We start from the raw sequence: 23763 nt of genomic DNA, 5'->3' as shown, positions 1-23763 counted from the left end.
TTTTATTTTATTTAACCTTTATTTAACCAGACAGGCTAGTTGAGAACAAGTTCTCATTTACAACTGCGACCTGGCCAAGATAAAGCATAGCAGTGTGAACAGACAACACAGAGTTACACATGGAGTAAACAATTAACAAGTCAATGACACAGTAGAAAAAAAAGAAAAAAAAGAGTCTATATACATTGTGTGCAAAAGGCATGAGGAGGTAGGCGAATAATTACAATTTAGCAGATTAACACTGGAGTGATAAATTATCAGATGGTCATGTACAGGTAGAGATACTGGTGTGCAAAAGAGCAGAAAAGTAAATAAATAAAAACAGTATGGGGATGAGGTAGGTAAATTGGGTGGGCTATTTACCGATGGACTATGTACAGCTGCAGCGATAGGTTAGCTGCTCAGATAGCAGATGTTTAAAGTTGGCGAGGGAGATAAAAGATAAAAGTCTCCAACTTTTGCAATTCGTTCCAGTCACAGGCAGCAGAGAACTGGAAGGAAAGGTGGCCAAATGAAGTGTTGGCTTTAGGGATGATCAGTGAGATACACCTGCTGGAGCGCGTGCTACGGGTGGGTGTTGCCATCGTGACCAGTGAATTGAGATAAGGCGGAGCTTTACCTAGCATGGACTTGTAGATTACCTGGAGCCAGTGGGTCTGGCGACGAATATGTAGCGAGGACCAGCCGACTAGAGCATACAGGTCGAAGTGGTGGGTGGTATAAGGTGCTTTAGTAACAAAACGGATGGCACTGTGATAAACTGCATCCAGTTTGCTGGAGAAAGAATGATGGGGACAGAATGAACATAGGGCTTATGGAGACACGGATACGTTGGAGGGAGACAAGGACAGGATAAGAGAGTTATTGCCAAGACTGACACGTGTGTGTGCGTGCGTGCGTGTGTGTGTGTGTGCGTGCGTGTGTGTGTGTGTTGTTAACGATGAGTATATCTGCACTGGGCCATTTAAACTCTGAATGGCTCTATGAGACAGACAGGTCATGCAGTGACCACCCCCACAATCCAAATCAATGGTGTCTTATTGGCTTAAAAGCCTTGGGTGTTATTAAATGTTATTCTATTAGGGAGATGGACAGTCTAATGGTGAGCTGCACCAACACCACGTCTGGTGGAGTACAGGGAAGCACACTCATCATCCTCACTGTCTGTCTCTGTCTGGAGAGGTCATTCTATCGCTGTCATGACAACCCAATGTCACTAGGCTATAACTTACTGCCTCCTGTCATACGTCACCTATACTGAATGTGTACTTTCAACATGAGGTGCGGCAAATCTCACACTTCGACAGCCTTATGACAAGGCTCTGTACCTTACAAACGACGAAGCAAGCCGGACACCTGACATAGGCTTCTATAAATACCTCCGCTCGTTGTTACATAAGAAGAAACTTGCGTCACTGCTCTTGGAGCACAGTAAGTGTAATAACGTCTTAGGTGGGCTTCAGCAATGGCTTTTCTAATGCAGTATGCATGTTACGCGGGGACATCAAAGACACGGTGCTGAAGTATTTACGCATTGCTTCACTCCTACGGTACGGGACCTGTTTAGGAGAGCTAGTGACTCCAGGCGCAAACACACAAACACACACACATACACTTCTTCACACCAGCCAGCCCAGACCTCCCAGACACTGTGTGCCTTTTGGAAAACTTAACAATGGAATGTACAAAACATAAACATGCACTTTCTTCCATACCAAACAGAGAGGGGAAAAGGAGGAATATTCAGGGGTTGAGGGGGGGGGGGGGGGTGATGGAGGGGTGAGTAACCACCAAAGCAGCAGAAATATGCGCAACAACTTCAAAACCGCAGGTAGTCAGAGCCCATATGTGCCAACGGGGCGGCTTATAAATAGTGTTAGCCTCTGGGGCTAGGAGGAAGTGTGTGTGTGTGTGTGTGTGTGTGTGTGTGTGTGTGTGTGTGTGTGTGTGTGTGTGTGTGTGTGTGTGTGTGTGTGTGTGTGTGTGTGTGTGTGTGTGTGTGTGTGTGTGTGTGTGTGTGTGTGTGTGTGTGTGTGTGTGTGTGTGCGTGTGCGTGAGCGTGCGTGAGCGTGCGTGAGCGTGCGTGTGTGTGTGCGCGTTTGTGTTATGAATATAAGTCAGCACATGTGCCCTATAAAGGCAATTGAAATGGAGGTTTCTGCATAACAGCGGGGCTATTCCTGACTGAGAACACTGGACCATGCAGCTCTCTACCAGAGACCTGCTGAGCGACACAGGCCATGTTCTGGTGAGTCACTGAGAGACGGAGTTATACAGTAGTGCGGTACTGGCACATTGTCTACCTCTCCACAATTCTTCTATCTTTCTCTCTCTCCCCTCCACTCTCCCCCATTCTCTCTCTCTCTCTCTCCCCCTTTCTCTCTCTATCCCCACCTTCTCCCCCCTTGTCTACCCCCTGCGCCTTTCTCTCCCCCTCTCTTTCAGTCAATACACACACAGGAGCAGCTGTGGAGCAGCAAAGAGAGGCAGACTTGGGCCATTGGGGAGATGATTGTGTTATTACATTACCCTTGAAGTCCCCTGGACCCATAAAATACAGCACACACACACACACACACACACACACACACACACACACACACACACACACACACACACACACACACACACACACACACACACACACACACACACACACACACACACGCACGCACAGAGACATACACACACACAGAGACACACACACACTCACTGGCATGCACACACCCATACACACACAGACTATAGAGCTGCGGGTGGGCAATCAACATGCAAGACATGCAAGGTAGCAACCATTTTACGGCCAACACCGGTGAAGGAGACAAAAATGCAAAAATTGTATTCTGTTTCGTATTATTCCATGCAGTTTTTCAAACAATTAAAACGTCAAAACAATTTACATGCTGACCGCCCCCACGCGCTCTGCAAGGCAAACATTTGTTGGAGCCGTTGTAAATTGTAAACTTATGACCGGTTTGTTTTATGAAATAATCCAAGCGAGAACACTTGAGGGAAGCTAAATGTGGACTGATGGAGACACTTTTAATTCCTTGTTGATTATTACATGGTTCTGTTGCAGTCGCCGCACTGCCAGATCGCTTTGTTAATAAGCCAAGTTGAAACAAACTATGTAAAAAGGGAAGAATTGTCTTTCCAAGCAGTAGAATTATAAAAATCCATCCTAATTCATGTTGGATTCAAACCAACCACCACGGCTCAAACACACACACAGACACAGACAGACACAGACCGACACACGGACACACTAAACCCCCACTTTCTACTGATTATATCCCTCTAGACCAGTTTGGGTCGTATTCAGACACCACAGGGTCTTGTTGGGACATATTCAAACACACTTCCCCCCCCCCCCTCTGAGGTTGCATGTGGGGGCAGTGTTTGGGAGGTCTGGGCCTGCCTGGAAGACTGGGCCTGTGTGTCTAGTTGGCTTGCCTGGCAGACTGGGCAGGTGTGTGGAGGGGCAGGGCAGGAGCACCCAGACTCCCCAGTATTAATAACCATGGCTATTACAGGACTGGCATTCTCCTGACGCCCACACACACACACACGATTGGACAATATTGTCCAACAGCAGTACCAGACAGGAACAAGAGCCTGGGGATCTGTCTCAGACACCATCAGAGGGAACTGGAGGGAGTTTTGACAAGCTACTAAAAGACTAAACCAAACAGACAAGACAGATGAATACACAGTCTCATACACAGCAACACTTCCTAGCTGAACAAAGTGGCACAGTTCAGCCAATACTGTACATGTATCTATGCAGACTAGACTACACTAAGGGAAGTTATCATTGGTTACCAAAAGCATACACTGAGTGTACAAAACATTCGGGACACCTTCCTAATATTGAGTTGCACCCCCTTTTTCCCTCAGAACAGCCTCAATTTGTCGGGGCATGGACTCGACAAGGTGTCAAAAGCGTTTCACAGGGATGCTGGCCCATGTAGACTCCAATGCTTCCCACAGTTGTGTCAAGTTGGCTGGATTTCCGTGATACACACAGGAATCTCACAGCATTGCAGTTCTTGACACAAACTGATGAGCCTGGCACCTACTACCATACCCCGTTCAAAAGGCACCTAAATCTTTTGTCTTGTCCATTCACCCTCTGAACGGCACACAGACACAATGTATGTGTCAATTGTCTCTTAAAAATCCTTCTTTAGCCGGTCTCCTTCCCTTCATCTAGACTGATTGAAGTGGATTTAACAAGTGACATCAATAAGGGATCATAGCTTTATCCTGAATTTACCTGGTCAGTCTATGTCATGGAAAGTGCAGGTGTTCCTAATGTTTTGTATACTCAGTGTATATCTTCAATATATGTTTATATATATATATGTAAATATTTATATCAAAGTGATTTATTATAACTTTTGGGATTATCTTTTTTTCTCATTCTTTCGTAAGTGTTGAAATTTGGCGGAATCAGACACCATGTCTCGCCTGTCTCCAGAATGAAAAGTTTGTTTTGTAGAGACAAATATGTAAACGTTCCCTCCAAAATATGAGTTGGAAGAGAAAGTCAATAACACTCGTGTGTGTGTTCTGTTCTTTCTCTTTCACAACAAAACCTGGGTTGTGTTCATTGGGCACCAAACTGAGGGGAAAGGGACTGAAACGGGGAGGAACTGCCTGAACTTGTCCAAAAAGAAATGCTCGTTTTGCTTTTCCGTTACAAAACATTTTGCCACGGTGTACCCTAATAAATACCACCCAGTTTAGGCGATCAAGACAAGGGGTTTCTGTCAGTGGAGTGTCCTGTAGAGACGGGCTGAGGTCGTCATTTTAAAACAATAACATGGGCACAAATCAGTCGGACGCCTAACTAAACATGTAGCTATGTAAACAAAAGAAAAAGTAATGGTCGGGAGAATAAACATAAAGCCACTAAAAACAGAAATGATACGGAAAATAAATATTAAGACAGTTTGGGGCCACAACAGGGACAAACGGAGAGAAATAGCATTAGAAGCTAGATATGATGTCCGGATTGGCCACATAATCCCATTGACCAATCAGAGGACAGCTTGAAGGAGGGCACAGACTACAATGCAACGATAAATCCTGACCTCAGTGATGGCATGGGAATGGAAGCCCGAGTGCGTGTGTGTGTTTAACCACCTGTTTGTCCTTGTTAAATCTTTAAAATGGCAGCTATTCCATTTCAGGCATTCCTCGGGTGACTTCCTGGAGAATGATGGCATAGGATGCCATGGTCTGATGCCCTATGCCAAACTGTTCAGCCTATGGGGAAACAAAGACTTGCGTTCTCTATACATTTGGGAAGAGGGCGATGAAATTGGTGTGACGAAAGCATGTGTGTGTTATTATAAGTTCTGTATATGCTTCTGTACCTGTGTGTTCACATTTGTATGCCTGCATATGTGTGTGTGTGTGTGTGTGTGTGTGTGTGTGTGTGTGTGTGTGTGTGTGTGTGTGTGTGTGTGTGTGTGTGTGTGTGTGTGTGTGTGTGTGTGTGTGTGTGTGTGTGTGTGTGTGTGTGTGTGTGTGTGTGTGTGTGTGTGTGTGTGTGTGTGTGTGTGTGTGTGTGTGTGTATCTATCTGTCTATAATCCCCCACACTTGTGTTTATGTATAGTCTCCATCTCATATATCCCTGGTCTACCCCGGGGCCAGAGAGTTGAGACGAGAGGAGCAGAGAGCGAGGGAATGAACTAGAGAGTGTCCGACCTATCCCAGTCCATCCCAGGCTGTCCCAGGCCATCCCAGGCTCTAGGGGAGTATTGCCTTACAGACAGCAGTGGTGGTCCCAGGCTGTCATCTTGGTTTGTTTATCTAGGGATCAGCCAGGCTAACTTTCTCAGCCTCCCTCTCCGATTGCATTCTGGGTAGCAGTGGGAAGGTAGGTGGGGGGGTTGTCCAGCGAGTCTGGCCCCCTATTGTCCACCGCTGGTTTGAATTCTGGACAGCCACGAACAAACAATTACCTCTCGGATTGCTCAAATCAAATCAAATTGTATTTGTCACATACACATGGTTAGCAGATGTTCATGCGAGTGTAGCGAAATAATGGTGCTTCTAGTTCCGACAATGCAGTAATAACCAACGACTAATCTAACCAAACAATTCCAAAACTACTACCTTATACACATAAGTGTAAAGGGATAAAGAATATGTACATAAAGATATATGAAGGAGTGATGGTACAGAACAGCATATGCAAGATGCAGTAGATGATAGAGTACAGTATATACATATGAGATGAGTCATGTAGGGTATGTAAACAAAGTGGCATAGTTTAAAGTGGCTAGTGATATATTTTTACATCAATTTCCATCCATTTCCATTATTAAAGTGGCTGGAGTTGAGTCAGTGTGTTGGCAGCAGCCACTCAATGTTAGTGGTGGCTGTTTAACAGTCTGATGGCCTTGAGATAGAAGCTGTTTTTAGGTCTCTCGGTCCCTGCTTTGATGCACCTGTACTGACCTCGCCTTCTGGATGATAGCGGGGTGAACAGGCAGTGGCTCGGGTGGTTGTTGTCTTTATGGCCTTCCTGTGACATCGGCCGGTGTAGGTGTCCTGGAGGGCAGGTAGTTTGCCCCCGGTGATGCATTGTGCAGACCTCACTACCCTCTGGAGAGCCTTATGGTTGTGGGCGGAGCAGTTGCTGTACCAGCCCGACAGGATGCTCTCGATTGTGCATCTGTAGAAGTTTGTGAGTGCTTTTGGTGACAAGCCGAATTCCTTCAGCCTCCTGAGGTTGAAGAGGTGCTGCTGTGCCTTCTTCACCACGCTGTCTGTGTGGGTGGACCAATTCAGTTTGTCGGTGATGTGTATGCCTAGGAACTTAAAACTTACTACCCTCTCCACTACTGTCCCGTCGATGTGGATAGGGGAGTGCTCCCTCTGCTGTTTCCTGAAGTCCACAAGAATCTCCTTTGTTTTGTTGACGTTGAGTGTGAGGTTATTTTCCTGACAACACACCTCGAAGGCCCTCACCTCCTCCCTGTAGGCCGTCTCGTCGTTGTTGGTAATCAAACCTACCACTGCAGTGTCGTCTGCAAACTTGATGATTGAGTTGGAGGCGTGCATGGCCACGCAGTCATGGGTGAACAGGGAGTACAGGAGAGGGCTGAGAACACACCCTTTTGGGGACCCAGTGTTGAGGATCAGCGGGGTGGAGATGTTGTTTCCTACCCTCAGCACCTGGGGGCGGCCTGTCAGAAAGTCCAGGACCCAGTTGCACAGGGCAGGGTCGAGATCCAGGGTCTCGAGATTAGTGATGAGTTCAGAGGTTACTATGGTGTTAAATGCTGAGCTGTAGTCAATGAACAGCATTCTTACATAGGTATTCATCTTGTCCAGATGTGATAGGGCAGTGTGCTGTGTGATGGCGATTGCGTCGTCTTTGGACCTATTGGGGCGGTAAGCAAATTGGAGTGGGTCTAGGGTATCAGGTAGGGCGGATGTGATATGATCCTTGACTAGTCTCTCAAAGCACTTCATGATGACAGAAGTGAGTGCTACGGGGCGGTAGTCGTTTAGCTCAGTTACATTAACTTTCTTGGGATCAGGAACAATGGTGGTCATCTTGAAGCATGTTGGCACAGCAGACTGGGATAGGGATTGATTGAATATGTCCATAAACACACCAGCCAGCTGGTCTGCGCTATGAGGATGAGGCTATGGATGCCGTCTAGGCCGGCAGCCTTGCGAGGGTTAACACGTTTAAATGTTTTACTCACGTTGGCCATGGTGAAGGAGAGCCCACAGGCTTTGGTAGTGGGCCGTGTCAGTGGCACTGTATTGTCCTCAAAGCGAGCAAAGAAGTTGTTTAATTTGTCTGGGAGCAAGACGTCAATGTCCCCGATGGGGCTGGTTTTCTTTTTGTAATCCGTGATTGACTGTAGACCGTGCCACATACGTCTCGTGTTTTGAGTCGTTGAATTGCGACTCTACTTTGTCTCTATACTGACGCTTTGCTTGTTTTATTGCCTTGTGGAGGGAATAGCTGCACTGTTTTTTATTCGGTCATGTTTCCAGTCGCCTTGCCATGATTAATGTAGTTCACACTTTCAGTTTTGAGTGAATGCTGCCATCAATCCACGGTTTCTGGTTAGGGAAGGTTCTAACAGTCACAGTGGGTACAACATCACTGATGCACTTGCTAATAAACTCACTCACCAAGTCAGCGTACAAGTACATGTTATTGTCTGAGGCTACCCGGAACATATCCCAGTCCATGTGATCGAAGCAATCTTGAAGCGTGGAATCCGATTGGTCAGACCAACGTTGGATAGACCTAAGCATGGGTGTTTCCTGTTTTAGTTTCTGTCTATATGCTGGGAGCAACAAAATGGACTCATGGTCAGATTTGCCGAAGGGAGGGCGGGGGAGGGCTTTGTATGCATTGCGGAAGTTAAGAGTAGCAATGGTCCAGAATGCTACCGGCTCGTGTCGAACATTCGATATGCTGATAGAATTTAGAAAGCATTGTTCTCAGATTAGCTTTGTTAAAATCCCCAGCTACAATAAATGTAGCCTCAGGATATATGGTTTCCAGTTTACGTAGAGTCCACTGAAGTTCTTTCAGGGCCGTCGAGGTTTCTGCTTGGGGGGATATACACGGCGGTGACTATAATCAAAGAGAATTCTCTTGGTAGATGATGCCGTCAGCAATTGATTGTAAGGAATTCTAGGTCAGGTGAACAAATGGACTTGAGATCCTGTATGTTGTTATGATTACACCATGAGTCATTGATCAGAAGGCCCTTCTTCTTACCAGAGAGATGTTTGCTTCTGTCGGAGCGATGCGTGAAGAAAACATTGGCGAGTAATATGCTCGGAAGCGGTGGATGGTGTGCTCGCCTTCTGAGTCTGACCAGTAGGCCGCTCTGTCTGCCTCGCTTGCAGCGACCGCATCGTTTTGGGTCGGCCTCTGGGATAAGATCCCATGTCACTTGGTAGAGTTCCGAACAAAGGATCCGCTTCGGGAAAGTCGTATTCCTGGTCGTAATGTTGGTGAGTTGACGTCACTTTTATATCCAGTAGTTCTCCCCGGCTGTATGTAATAACACTTGAGATTTTCTGGGCTAACAATGTAAGAAATAATACATTAAAAATTACTGCATAGTTTCCTAAGGACCTGAGGCGACCATTTCTGTCAGTGCCACTTATCACACTCATCACATTTTGAACAGAGTTGACGCTCCATGTGTGCGCTTACACACACATCCTCTGCCAGTGTGTGTGAAACAATGGGAACGGTGCACCATTGCATAGGCCACTCACAGCTTTTACAGAGCTTCACAATAGAGCTCAGACGATACTGCTGACTCTAAACACACAATCACTCAAGCCCAGCTACCCCTTTGAAAGCTCAGTTGGTAGAGCGGAGGACTGTAGGTGCAAATAGCAGAGATCCTTAGATCGCTTCAAATCTGTCTCGAAGGAGGACAATTGTTAAACTGGACGCAACGGCCAATACACAGGCACCTCTGACCCTTGCTTCTACCTAACCTGTAGGTTCTGCCCCTGATCTATCAAACTAGCTCAGTTGGTAGAGCGGAGGATATTTCAAACCAAAACGTGCACACGGGGGCAGGACCGAGTTTAGGAAACCCCGTTCCACAATAGAGGAAGGCCAATACTGCTAACTCTAAATGCACGGTAACAAACACCCTTTCGAGAGCTCAGTTGATAGAGTGGAGGACTGTAGGCGCAAGAGCAGGGATCTTTATGTTGCTGGTTTGAAGGAGGATACTTTTTCCATGGCCTCACTGCATTAATCGCATCCAGCCATCTTTGAATTGGACACACAGGAACATCATCCCACAGCAGCACATCTGAGCCAAGGAGGAGACTTTTTCCTGCATCGAATGGCTGTTTTTTGGGAAATTGAAGCCCGACTGGCCCATAGCCTAAGGATGTTAGGCCCTGTTGGGCCGACAGGTCCAGCTGGGTTCGGGCCAAAAATCTAAACTCTAGCCCCCTTACAACCCCAACACACTGCATTCGGTGAAGGGGTGGGGGGTGTTTGGGCCCCTATTGTCTACTGCCAATGGTTCACTCCCAACGCACACATAATACTATTGACTCTTTCCTTTTTACTGATGACCAACTCCCTTCGATAGCTCAATTGGTAGAGCGCCGGACTGTAGTTACAAAAGCAGAGTTCCTTAGGTCACTGGTTCAAATCTGTCTCTTTTCTGGATCTTGTTCATTTTGAATTATATGTACCATTTCAGCCTAACCGACCAGAGCACATTAAAGGGGACGTAATGTATTTCACAACATGACGTTAGATGGTTCCTCACCCTGAAAGTAGTCTATGCACCAGGGGAAACTGTCATCCATTGTTCAGTTTTGGGTGGGGATGTCTGGACAGTTTGGCTCCATGGTCCACTAGTGATTGCCCCCTATTGTCGACTCACAGCTCACTTTCTTGACTACCCGCACCATCACCCCTTTGATAGCTCAGTTGGTAGAGTGGAGAACTGAAGGTGGGAAAACAGAGATCATTAGGCTGCTGATTCAAATCTGTCTCAAAGGAGGAAACAGCCTCCAGCTTTTAACTGACTTTCTGATGGTCTCATGGCAGGAATCACAGTGCAGCCCCCTCTCCACCCCAAATGCACTGCTCTCCGGACAGTTTGGCCCCCTATTGTCTACGGCTGTTTTGCATTCGGGAAGGATGTCACACTCATGCACGGATACACACGCACACCGTATCCATGCATCCACTGCCAGTGTGTTCAACCATGAGGACACCCATCTGTACCAGCTCAGCCAAAGTCCACATGCCACTCACAACTCTACGCTCACAGTCAAACATGCTGATTGTAAACACAAAGTCACACAAACACCCCTTTGATTGCTCCGTTGGTAGAGCAGAGGACTGTAGGTGAAGGCGAGAATCTCTGGAAGGAAGGAGAGAACCTTATCCTCAAGCTTTGGTAGATGTTTTCAAGGCTTCATGGTAGGAATCACAGCCATCTACTTTTGATTGGGACACAAGAACATTCTCTTTCACATACACCTCTGAGCTATGTTCCTCACCTGTCTCAGTTGGTAGAGTGGTGGACTGTAGCTGATACAACAGCAATCCTTAGGTTGCTGGTTCATAGGAGGGAATGTTTTCCTGCATCCAATGGCTCAGTTGGTTGGATCATTTGTTGCTAATATGAGGGTTGAATATGAATATGTGCTTACTGTATTTCACATGGGATAAAAACCATTTGCTAAATTACCTTTTTAACAATAGTCTAACGGGCACAGAATTACAGAACACACTTGCATAATGACACATTTACAGGCCAAACCAATGTGGTGTAACTACATACATACATCAAATGCTGCTGAAAGAAACTGGACGTAAAACTCAAATGAAAACCAAGCGTTGAATTTTCAAAACTCTTTGTACAAAACTCCAAACTGGTAAGTAACACTTGTAACCCAGCCAGTCTTCCATTCAAAATCTTTCATTGCGCATTGACCCAAAATATATGCTTACTGTGAAATATAATTAGTACATTGGTTTCTCGTCACCAAACATAATATAATGATATCTTCTTAATATAGTTATTTTAACAACCACTTTGGGACTATTTTCACAAGTATGTGGTGAATTTTCTAAACTCCAAACTGGTAACACTTAGGGGTCACAGGGGCACATATGGGGCACATAGGGGGCACATAGGGGGCAAGTTCCCACTCAGATTTGTATGTCTGTAAAGTAGAAACATAAAAAGTATAATATATACTCGAATGTACTACTATGATGATGACTATTATGACTTCACTTCACAGTACGTTTAAAAAAATATCTGATATTGACAAGAACAGAAATGTACTGTATGTAACAAATCAATGTTTATTGGTCACGTACACAGATGTCACAGAACGTGAACCTCTTGTGTTTCTAGCTCCTCCAGTGCAGTAATACAATATCAATACAATACAAATACGATCTTCCAGAAAGTCCAAAACAAGAAAGAAATGCAGTAAACATCCAAAATGAAGTTGCTGGGGTGTTTTTACACTCCGTTACTAAAATTGCATTGATCAATACAGTATTGTAATACCAAAATATATGCCATTTTACGTAGCAGACAATTTTATCCAAAGTGCCAACAGTCCCCACTTTTTGGTATGTGACCGCAGTGGTAATCGAACCCACAACTCCGTTGTTGCAAACACCATGCTCTTATGAACTGAGCCATGTACAGGGCCACTTCCATGCATAAGTACAATATAATACTGTAAAATATAATACGCTCTTACAATACAGGTGGAAGATGTATGATTGCCATTCCCATGCCATTCCCTCTTACAGGCCATTGATGTAGTCATCATACCCCTTGACTTATTCTACATGTTTGTTGTGCTACAGCCCGAATTCAAAATGTATTAAATATACTGTATTTTCTGCCACCCATCTACATACAATACCCCATAATGACAAAGTGAAAACATTTTTATAGAAATGGTTGCATATTGATTGACATCCCTGAGTCAATACATGTTAGAATCACCTTTGGCAGCAATACAAGTTGTGAATCTTTCTGGGTAAATCTCTAAGAGCTTTGCATGCCTGGATTGTACAATATTGGCGCATTATTACAATTCTTCAAGCTCTGTCAAGTTGGTTGTTGATCATTGCTAGACAGCTATTTTCAATTCTTGCCATATGTTTTCAAGACGATTTAAGTTAAAACTGTAACTAGGCCACGCAGGAATATTCAATGTCTTCTTTGTAAACAACTCCAGCATAGATTTGGCCTTGTATTTAGGATATTGTCCTGCTGAAAGGTGAATTTGGCTCCCAGTTTTCCTCTAGGATTTTGCCTGTGCTTAGCTCCATTCCGTTTCTTTTTATCCTAAACTCCCCACCCCATGCCGATGACAAGCATACCCATAACATGATGCAGCCTCCACCATGCTTGAAAATATGAAGAGTGGTACTCAGTAATGTGTTGTATTGGATTTGCCCCAAACATAACACTTTGTATTCAGGACATAAAGTTATTTTCTTTGCCACATTTTTGCCAGTTTTACTTTAATGCCTGAGTTAGGAAGGATGCCTGAGTTAGGAAGGATGCCTGAGTTAGGAAGGATGCCTGTATCTTTGTAGTAATTGGGGTATTGATATACCATCCAACGTGTAATTAATGACTCAAAGGGATATTCAATGTCTGCTTTTTTTAACCAATAGGTGCCCTTCTTTGAGAGGTATTGGAAAACCTCCCTGTTCTTTGCGGTTGAATCTGTATATATCAAATGTACACAATACCTGTTATCAAAGGTGTCAGCTGAAGATGACATGCAGGGGCCTGCAGGGATTTGTAGTCTACATTGATGCTAATTAGCATTTGATTTATTTATCTGAGAGTAAATGGAGCTAAATATATTGATAAAAGTCAGCTTGTCCTATAAATATATTTACACGGTTATTAAAACGTCACACCAGGGTAAGTACACACAAAACACAGCTCTTATTTAAAGTGTTTCTAAAATCCCCTACGGGAAAACTGAATGGTGGAAAAAACCATTGGAACCCTTTCCCTGTGTTTGACCGCTAGGTTTTATGGGTATTATGACACGTCCACCGTGTACACTATACTTACTGACTCAAAACATTTGAGCTTTAAACGTTTCATTGATTTTGTGGCAACTGGCAGAGAGAGGTGAGGGGAGTGGTGATTGAAGGAAGATATCTTGCAGCCCGCTGGCTCCACCCCCGAGTCTTGTATGGACTTCCTGCCACAACGAGGCAAGCCGCTGGATCATTAAGCCATTGAGTGCTTGGGGATAGAAGAGGAAACGGGCTGCACAAAGAGTGTAAGAAGCGGGAGAATGATCTGTACAATTACCCCGTTGCAAATATCCCTAATAAAATTCCTCATTTGCATTGCAATTGTGCTCCTTGTGCGTGTTCGGTTATTGATCTTGGTGGAAACCCCACACCCTTGAGCCTTCTACAACATATACTGATGTACGGCATTTTTTTTTTTTACATAATTCCACTTTGACTTGATGGGTTATTGTGTGTAGGCCAGTGACACAACGTCTCAAGGCACTGTATATCATCAGACTGAAGTGTATGGCATGGAAGAGCACGAGAAAATAATGTCTGATATGCTCCCAAATGTGATTTACTGGAAAGAAAGAGGCCATGATGGACTAAGAATGGTACATGTAGAGAATCGCCCGCAACCCCAAATGACCCCTTGGGGTTTCCTCCATTCGGGCCTGTGGCCTGGATGTCTCCCCACACTTCTCCTAGGAGACAGCTTTCTGTTCCATCTTTACCCACTTTCCCCATCTCTCTTGCCTCAACCAACACTCGTGACTTCTCTCCCGCTCTTCTTCCTCCTCTCTGTCACTGTCTCTCACTTTCTCCATCTGTCCATGTCTCCCTCTCCACTTCCTCCTCTCGCTCCCGTTCTGTATCTATCCCTGTCTCTCTTCTTATTGCATACCAAGTGATGTCAGGGCTAATTAAACAGGATGAGAGACTAAGACAGCCCCTCATATACTACAGTGTACTGTCTTAGTCTCTAACTTTAACTGTCTTAGTCTCTAGCTACAACTTTGTCACAACTTGAAGGGACACTGTTTTTCTCCGCTGTAATCCTGTAATCATTCAATTATTCACATGTGATTTTCAAAATGATATTTTAAATTTTTTAAATTTCTATTTTTTTAAATACGGATGTTGCTTTGGAGTTTGTTGTTGTGTGGATTGTCATCCAATCCCACGACTGTAAACATATTTGTCCTCAACTATACACATGGCAGAGGTTCTCAGAGGATGGGATGCACTTAATGACAGAGAGACAGAGACCGAGAGAGAGAGACAGAGACCGAGAGAGAGAGAGAGAGAGAGAGAGAGACAGAGACCGAGAGAGAGAGACAAGAGAGAGAGAGACAAGAGAGAGAGAGAGACAGAGACCGAGAGAGAGAGACAGAGACAGAGACAGAGACCGAGAGAGAGAGAGAGAGAGAGAGAGAGAGAGAGAGAGAGAGAGAGAGAGAGAGAGAGAGAGAGAGAGAGAGAGAGAGAGAGAGAGAGAGCAGAGAGAGATTAGAGAGAGAGAGAGAGACCGAGAGAGACCGAGAGAGAGAGACAAGAGAGAAAGAGAGAGACAGAGACCGAGAAAGAGAGCTAGAGATCGAGAGAGAGAGACAGAGACCGAGAGACAAGAGAGAGAGAGAGACAGAGACCGAGAAAGAGAGAGACAGAGACAGAGAGAGAGAGAGAGAGAGAGAGAGAGAGAGAGAGAGAGAGAGAGAGAGAGACAGAGACCGAGAGAGAGAGACAAGAGAGAAAGAGAGAGACAGAGACCGAGAGAGAGAGACAAGAGAGAAAGAGAGAGACAGAGACCGAGAGAGAGAGACAAGAGAGAAAGAGAGAGACAGAGACCGAGAGAGAGAGAGAGAGAGAGAGAGACAGAGACCGAGAGAGAGAGAGAGAGAGAGAGAGACAGAGACCGAGAGAGAGAGACAAGAGAGAAAGAGAGAGACAGAGACCGAGAGAGAGAGACAAGAGAGAAAGAGAGAGACAGAGACCGAGAGAGAGAGACAAGAGAGAAAGAGAGAGACAGAGACCGAGAGAGAGAGACAAGAGAGAAAGAGAGAGACAGAGACCGAGAGAGAGAGACAAGAGAGAAAGAGAGAGACAGAGACCGAGAGAGAGAGAGAGAGAGAGAGAGACAGAGAGAGAGAAGAGAGAGAGAGAGAGAGAGAGACAGAGACCGAGAGAGAGAGAGAGAGAGAGAGAGACAGAGACCGAGAGAGAGAGACAAGAGAGAAAGAGAGAGACAGAGACCGAGAGAGAGAGACAAGAGAGAAAGAGAGAGACAGAGACCGAGAGAGAGAGACAAGAGAGAAAGAGAGAGACAGAGACCGAGAGAGAGAGACAAGAGAGAAAGAGAGAGACAGAGACCGAGAGAGAGAGACAAGAGAGAAAGAGAGAGACAGAGACCGAGAGAGAGAGACAAGAGAGAAAGAGAGAGACAGAGACCGAGAGAGAGAGACAAGAGAGAAAGAGAGAGAACGAGAGAGAGAGACAGAGACCGAGAGAGAGAGACAGAAACACAGAGAGAGACAGAGAGAGAGAGACAGAGAGAGAGAGAGTTGGGAGGGGAGCGAAAGAGAGAGGGGGGAGGGAAAGAGAGGGAGGTCAATTGAGTCCATCATGCCGCTGTGTGTGATCCTGTATCTGAGGCTCACACACAACCAGAAAGAACAGTCGCCAAAGACCACCAATCATATTTGAGTCACAGTGGATGTACCCACTGCACTCAAAATCCCATGAATGAACTGCAATACTAAAGCAATAGGCCTATCAACATGAAAACAATGCCAGAAGCACACTAACGGTTGTTCAGTTGGCTCCTTTTTGAGGACGGTGGGGATTGTATGTCGGCATGCCAGTCTAGTGGGCACCAGATGAAGCCACGGGGCGTTGGAGAGGAGACAGAGGGAAATTAAGGGAAATGGTCATGTAATGACAATGATGTGACTTGGGGTTAGGACAGGTTGGCATCTACTCTCCCAGTGGCTGCTGTCTGCTATTTCAACTGAGTACAGCGTCCAATCCTTTTAGGGCTGCTTTCACCTTGATGACTATTAGCCGTATCATAGTGCCTGTCTGACATTAAAAACAGCATTTGAGAAATTATGCCATTTGTGAAAATAATATACGAATTGTGAAATCCCTCGATCCCAGTCATGGATACTTGGACTATAAAGTAATAGTGGAGCTATGATGGTTGACAATTACACTGTGTTTCCACGGTGTGTGTGTGTGTGTGTGTGTGTGTGTGTGTGTGTGTGTGTGTGTGTGTGTGTGTGTGTGTGTGTGTGTGTGTGTGTGTGTGTGTGCGTGCGTGCGTGCGTGCGTGCGTGCGTGCGTGCGTGCGTGCGTGCGTGCGTGCGTGCGTGCATGTGTGTGAGAAGAATGCTTGTGTTGCTCAGCGGTAATGCTGCTATCAGCACATTATGAAGACCTGGAAAGAGAGACAGAGAGGAGTGGGGGGGGGGGCTGAATGGAGGAGAGGAATGTTCCGTGTGTCAGAGAGCAACATCATCAGCTAATGAAGATCAGTCTTGCTGAGTTAGCAGGCAATCGTTGACGGGGATCGGCTCCCTGCCAAGGTGAAAAACAGGTCGAGTTTTCCTTAAGTGTAACGTCCATCGTTCGAGCGTGAGGTAGGTTACTCATATTCTTTCATGAAAACCAGGAAAAACAAGAACGAGAAAACTAACAAAACGTACAGCCTTGTAGGGCTCAACAGCAACAATACAAGAACAAGATCCCACAACATAGGTGGGAAAAAAGGCTACCTAAGTATGATTCCCAATCGGAGACAACGATAGACAGCTGCGTCTGATTGGGAACCAGACACGGCCAAACGCAAAGAAATACAAAACATAGAATGCCCACCAAAATCACACCCTGAACAAACCAAATAGAGACATAAATAGGCTCTCAGGTCAGACAGATCTAGAAACATCTTACCCTCCCAAATCCTCATCTCAACCACTAGAGGGAGAAACCACAGTCTAGAGGCCCACACACACACACACACACACACACACACACACACACACACCCCTCCACACGCAGGCACACACACACACACACCCCTCCACACGCAGGCACACACACACACACACATAAGAAAGATCAATAACTGTGGTGTGGATGAAGCCAGCCAATGTAATGTGGTTGTCTACCTTCTCCCCCCATGGTTTTAGCCTGTCTTGTCATTACTGTCTTATGGTAGAATGCTAACAGCATACTGCTGGGACTGAAGATAATGGAAACTCTGGCCAGTGGGACTAGGAGAGGGATTCTATTCACTATGCTAGGGGGTCATCTTTATAGTCTAAAATAAGTGTGGGGCTGTGTGGGTGGATGGGGAGAGGACCAGGATGCATGTCTGTCATATTTTGGAGAAGATATAAATTGAGTGGATGGGAGGGTGGCAGTTTTACTATCCTTGTGGGGACAAGAAAGGTCACTTCCTCATCTCCCCAGTCTCAATAAGAGAGGGAATGTGTAAAAAATGTATCCCGACAACAGAGAGGGGAGAGAGAGAAGAGAGGGGAGAGCAGAGAGAGAACGGACAGGGGAGAGATCAGAGGAGAGAGAAGAGATGGGAGAGCAGAGAGAGAACAGACAGGGGAGAGATCAGAGAGGAGAGAGAGAAGAGAGGGGAGAGCAGAGAGAGATTAGAGAGAGAGAGAGAGAGAGAGAGAGAGAGAGAGAGAGAGAGAGAGAGAGAGAGAGAGAGAGAGAGAGAGAGAGAGAGAGAGAGAGAGAGAGAGAGAGAGAGAGAGAGAGAGAGAGAGAGAGAGCAGAGAGAGAGAGAGAGAGAGAGAGAGAAGAGAGCAGAGAGAGAGAGAGAGAGATTAGAGAGAGAGACAGAGAGGGGAAGGGTAGACACAGGAAAACCTGTCTCCCTGCAGAGGAAAGGCTGTACAACCACTGCACAACAGCAGAACCTGAGACAGAGCTGCATTTCCTGACAAAATGTAAAAAATATAAAACAATTATAGAGTGTGTCATTTCCCCAAATTTCAAACCCTTATTCAAGGTTTCAAAGACCTCTCTGATAAGAGAGCTGTGGGTTGGCAGCACACTACATTGCTGCCTGCCATAAGTTGAGGGACAGACCAATCAACCTGCACATGTCATCTATTGTATGCTTATTGTTGTTGTTCAATGTATGGTTATTTTGACCCTTGGTTATTGTTGTTACTGTTGTCCCGTTGACAAATTTGATTCTTATTATTTTCATATTGTAAATATCCAAAGTAAGCTTTGGCAATATGTACATTGCTACGTCATCGTCATGCCAATAAAGCAAATTGAATTGAATTGTCAGAGAGGGGAGAGAGAAGAGAGATAACTTCCCAGTGTAAAACCACAGCATCACAATAATTGATTTAATAACAACTCTACATAACACACAAGTCGGCAGAAATCCCAGAGACATAGCTACTGGTACGTTGACAGTACAGTCTACAGTACAGTCTACAGTACACATTTACGGTACATGTCTACAGTAGTCTACAGTACACGTTTACAGCACATTCTACAGTATAGTCTACAGTACACAGTACACGTCTACGGTGCACGTCTACAGTATAGTCTACAGTATAGTCTACAGTACAGTCTACAGTACAGTCTACAGTACAGTCTACAGTACATTTGACAGTATAGTCTACAGTACAGTCTACAGTACACATCTACAGTATAGTCTGCAGTATAGTCTACAGTACAGTCAACAGTATAGTCTAGAGTACAGTCTACAGTATAGTCTACAGTCCAGTCTACAGTCCAGTCTACAGTCCAGTCTACAATAGTCTACAGTATAGTCTACAGTACAGTCTACAGTATAGTCCACAGTATAGTCTACAGTACACGCCTACAGTACAGTCTACAGTATAGTCTATAGTACAGTCTACAATACACGTCTACAGTCCAGTCTACAGTTCAGTCTACAGTACACGTCTACAGTATAGTCTATAGTACAGTCCACAGTACATGTCTACAGTACAGTCTACAGTCCAGTGTACAGTACATGTCTACAGTACAGTCTACAGTACAGTCTACAGTACACGTCTACAGTACAGTCTACAGTACATGTCTACAGTACATGTCTACAGTACACGTCTACAGTACACGTCTACAGTCCAGTGTACAGTACATTCTACAGTCCAGTCTACAGTACAGTCTACAGTACACGTCTACAGTACACGTCTACAGTACACGTCTACAGTACACGTCTACAGTACACGTCTACAGTATAGTCTACAGTCCAGTCTACAGTATAGTCTACAGTACACGTCTACAGTACACGTCTACAGTACACGTCTACAGTACATTCTAAGGTATAGTCTATTGTACAGTCTACAATACACGTCTACAGCCAGTCTACAGTCCAGTCTACAATACACGTCTACAGTATAGTCTATAGTACAGTCTACAGTACATGTCTACAGTCCAGGCTACAGTCCAGTCTACAGTACATGTCTACAGTAGTCTACAGTACACGTCTACAGTCCAGTCTACAGTCCATGTCTACAGTACACGTCTACAGTACAGTCTACAGTACACGTCTACAGTACACGTCTACAGTACAGTCTACAGTACAGTCTACAGTACAGTCTACAGTACAGTCTACAGTACAGTCTACAGTATAGTCTACAGACCGGTCTATAGTACAGTCTACAGTACAGTCTACAGTATAGTCTACAGTACAGTCTACAGTACAGTCTACAGTATAGTCTACAGTACACGTCTACAGTCCAGTCTACAATACAGTCTACAGTCCAGGCTACAGTACATGTCTACAGTCCAGGATACAGTACATGTCTACAGTCCAGGTTACAGTACACGTCTACAGTCCAGGCTACAGTACAGTCTACAGTCCAGTCTACAGTACAGTCTACAGTATAGTCTACAGTACACGTCTACAGTACAGTCTAAGGTATAGTCTATAGTACAGTCTACAATACACGTCTACAGTCCAGTCTACAGTACATGTCTACATTCCAGGCTACAGTCCAGTCTACAGTACACGTCTACAGTACAGTCTACAGTACAGTCTACAGTATAGTCTACAGTACATGTCTATAGTACAGTCTACAGTACATGTCTACAGTCCAGTCTACAGTACACGTCTACAGTACAGTCTACAGTACACGTCTACAGTACAGTCTACAGTATAGTCTACAGTATAGTCTACAGTACAGTCTAAGGTATAGTCTATTGTACAGTCTACAATACACGTCTACAGCCAGTCTACAGTCCAGTCTACAATACACGTCTACAGTATAGTCTATAGTACAGTCTACAGTACATGTCTACAGTCCAGTCTACAGTACATGTCTACAGTACACGTCTACAGTACACGTCTACAGTACAGTCTACAGTCCAGTCTACATTACAGTCTACAGTACAGTCTACAGTACAGTCTACAGTATAGTCTACAGTCCAGTCTATAATACAGTCTACAGTACACGTCTACAGTATAGTCTATAGTACAGTCTACAGTATAGTCTACAGTACACAATACACGTCTACAGTCCAGTCTATAGTACAGTCTACAGTATAGTCTATTGTACAGTCTACAATACACGTCTACAGCCAGTCTACAGTCCAGTCTACAATACACGTCTACAGTATAGTCTATAGTACAGTCTACAGTACATGTCTACAGTCCAGGCTACAGTAAACGTCTACAGTCCAGTCTACAGTACAGTCTACAGTCCAGTCTACAGTCCAGTCTACAGTCCAGTCTACAGTACAGTCTACAGTACAGTCTACAGTACACGTCTACAGTCCAGTCTACAGTCCAGTCTACAGTCCAGTCTACAGTCCAGTCTACAGTCCAGTCTACAGTACACGTCTACAGTCCAGGCTACAGTACACATCTACAGTACATGTCTACAGTCCAGGCTACAGTCCAGTCTACAGTACATGTCTACAGTAGTCTACAGTACACGTCTACAGTCCAGTCTACAGTCCAGTCTACAGTACAGTCTACAGTACAGTCTACAGTACAGTCTACAGTACAGTCTACAGTACACGTCTACAGCACAGTCTACAGTATAGTCTACAGTATAGTCTACAGTCCACGTCTACAGTACAGCCTACAGTACAGCCTACAGTACAGCCTACAGTACACGTCTAAAGTAGTCTAAAGTAGTCTACAGTACACGTCTACAGTACACGTCTACAGTACAGTCTACAGTCCAGTCTACAGTCCAGTCTACAGTCCAGTCTACAGTCCAGTCTATAGTACACGTCTACAGTACACGTCTACAGTCCAGTCTACAGTACACGTCTACAGTACAGTCTACAGTACATGTCTACAGTACAGTCTACAGTACAGTCTACAGTACATGTCTACAGTACAGTCTACAGTCCAGTCTACAGTACACGTCTACAGTACAGTCTACAGTCCAGTCTACAGTCTAGTCTACAGTATAGTCTACAGTACAGTCTACAGTACACGTCTACAGTACACGTCTACAGTACAGTCTACAGTACAGTCTACAGTACAGTCTACAGTACACGTCTACAGTACAGTCTACAGTACAGTCTACAGTACAGTCTACAGTACACGTCTACAGTACACGTCTACAGTACACGTCTACAGTACAGTCTACAGTACACGTCTACAGTACACGTCTACAGTACAGTCTACAGTACACGTCTACAGTACAGTCTACAGTACACGTCTACAGTACAGTCTACAGTACACGTCTACAGTACAGTCTACAGTACACGTCTACAGTACAGTCTACAGTACATGTCTACAGTCATGTCTACAGTCCAGTCTACAGTACGAATGACTCAAGAAACATATGTGAGGGAAAAGAAAAACAAGAGTGAATCTTCCAGAAACCCCTGTACACAACTTTGTAATTGTTTTGCTTTTCACTGCAAAATGAATAGAGGTGAACAGAGGAATGTTTAGAAGAAGGGATAGAGAGATGGGGGTGATATTGAAGAGTGGGAGGGGGAGGGGAGGTGGGGTTTAAAAGGTAGTTGTGTGGTTTGGGTCTTTATAGTTGTGTTCTATAAAGACACGGGACAGTCCTTTATACAGGCCAGAGGTCTGTGCTACCCTTACAGTTCCACACGCCCTGGGTCCCCACTGTATGTAGGAACATAGTGTGTGTGAGAGGAGTGAGTGCTTGTGTCTGTGTCCACTGTGTGTGTATGTGTGTGTACATGTGCATATAGAGTATGCGTGTGTATCTTGTGCGTGTGTATAGAGCCGAGGACCCAAAGTCATTGTCCCCATTTGGGGCATGCCACTTTGCCAGAAACAATTTGTCCCTTAGCTGGGCTGTGTGTGTGTGTGAGTGCATGCATGTGTTGCCTCATGAATACCAAGCAGGCAGCCAGACCCCGGGTTCTGGGTCTGCATACTTGGACGGACCCTGCCTCTAAACCTGGCAACTCACCCACTTCACTCTCTCTCTGGGGGCAATTTAGACAGAGGCAACCCAGCATGTCCAGTTCAAGGACCTCAGCTCTTTCTCTCCGCCAGTTTCCATCCTCTCCGCTAGTTCAGTCAAGATATCTGTAGTTCATGTAAGAGCCAGACAGGATCATATGCTCCGTCTCAATCGCAGTCTCTCCCTACTGCAACCCCAGACTCCCAATACACCACATCACAACAGACTATAGCTGTTGGCTAACACCCTCCATAGAAACTCAGTGAGGCGAAGAGAAAGAGGAAGGGAGCGAGAGAGAGACAGAGAGAGACAGAGAGTTCAGTGTATAACTAAATGTAACTCCATATGAGACCCAGTAAAGCCAGTAGTCAGACAGTAAACGTTCCCAGTAAAGGTTGTTGGAGCTGTGTGGTATTCAGACCATAGAAAGCCAGTCTGGTCGTCTGGTGGTTCTGCTCCTGAGGGTGCAGCCAGAGACAGACTGGACATTTGAATGGTGTTATAGCAACAAGATCTCCCGGACTCACTTCTTTATGCAACGTTTGTCCATGGGGGGGATAAACGTCTACGGGTCAAGGTTGTTAAAACGGAAGAGAACTTGACTGTTAAGCATTAAAACACGACAGTTACGTTTAGGCAACCATTCCAACTGTTTAAGGATAAGGGTTAAGGTTTGGGATAAAGTTCAAACAGAACAAATGAAAACGAGTGCCTAGCACCGGGATTGAACCCGCGATCCTTGGGACCTGGACAAACGTTGAGAGAAACGGAAGGGCTTTGCTTCCATCCC

General features: G+C 45.2%; 1 protein-coding gene across 2 annotated transcripts in view; it reads right to left on the bottom strand.

Annotated features, from left to right (window-relative positions):
• LOC124009402 (glypican-5-like) overlaps window positions 1–23763 on the bottom strand; it is a 237604-nt gene that overhangs the window by 145223 nt on the left and 68618 nt on the right. The gene's annotated exons all lie outside the window — the stretch shown is intronic.

Source organism: Oncorhynchus gorbuscha, linkage group LG22 (assembly GCF_021184085.1).
Source record: "Oncorhynchus gorbuscha isolate QuinsamMale2020 ecotype Even-year linkage group LG22, OgorEven_v1.0, whole genome shotgun sequence".
NCBI lineage: Eukaryota > Metazoa > Chordata > Actinopteri > Salmoniformes > Salmonidae > Oncorhynchus > Oncorhynchus gorbuscha.
The sequence above is the reverse complement of the archived record's forward strand: the minus strand, read 5'-3'. Positions and strand labels throughout refer to the sequence as shown.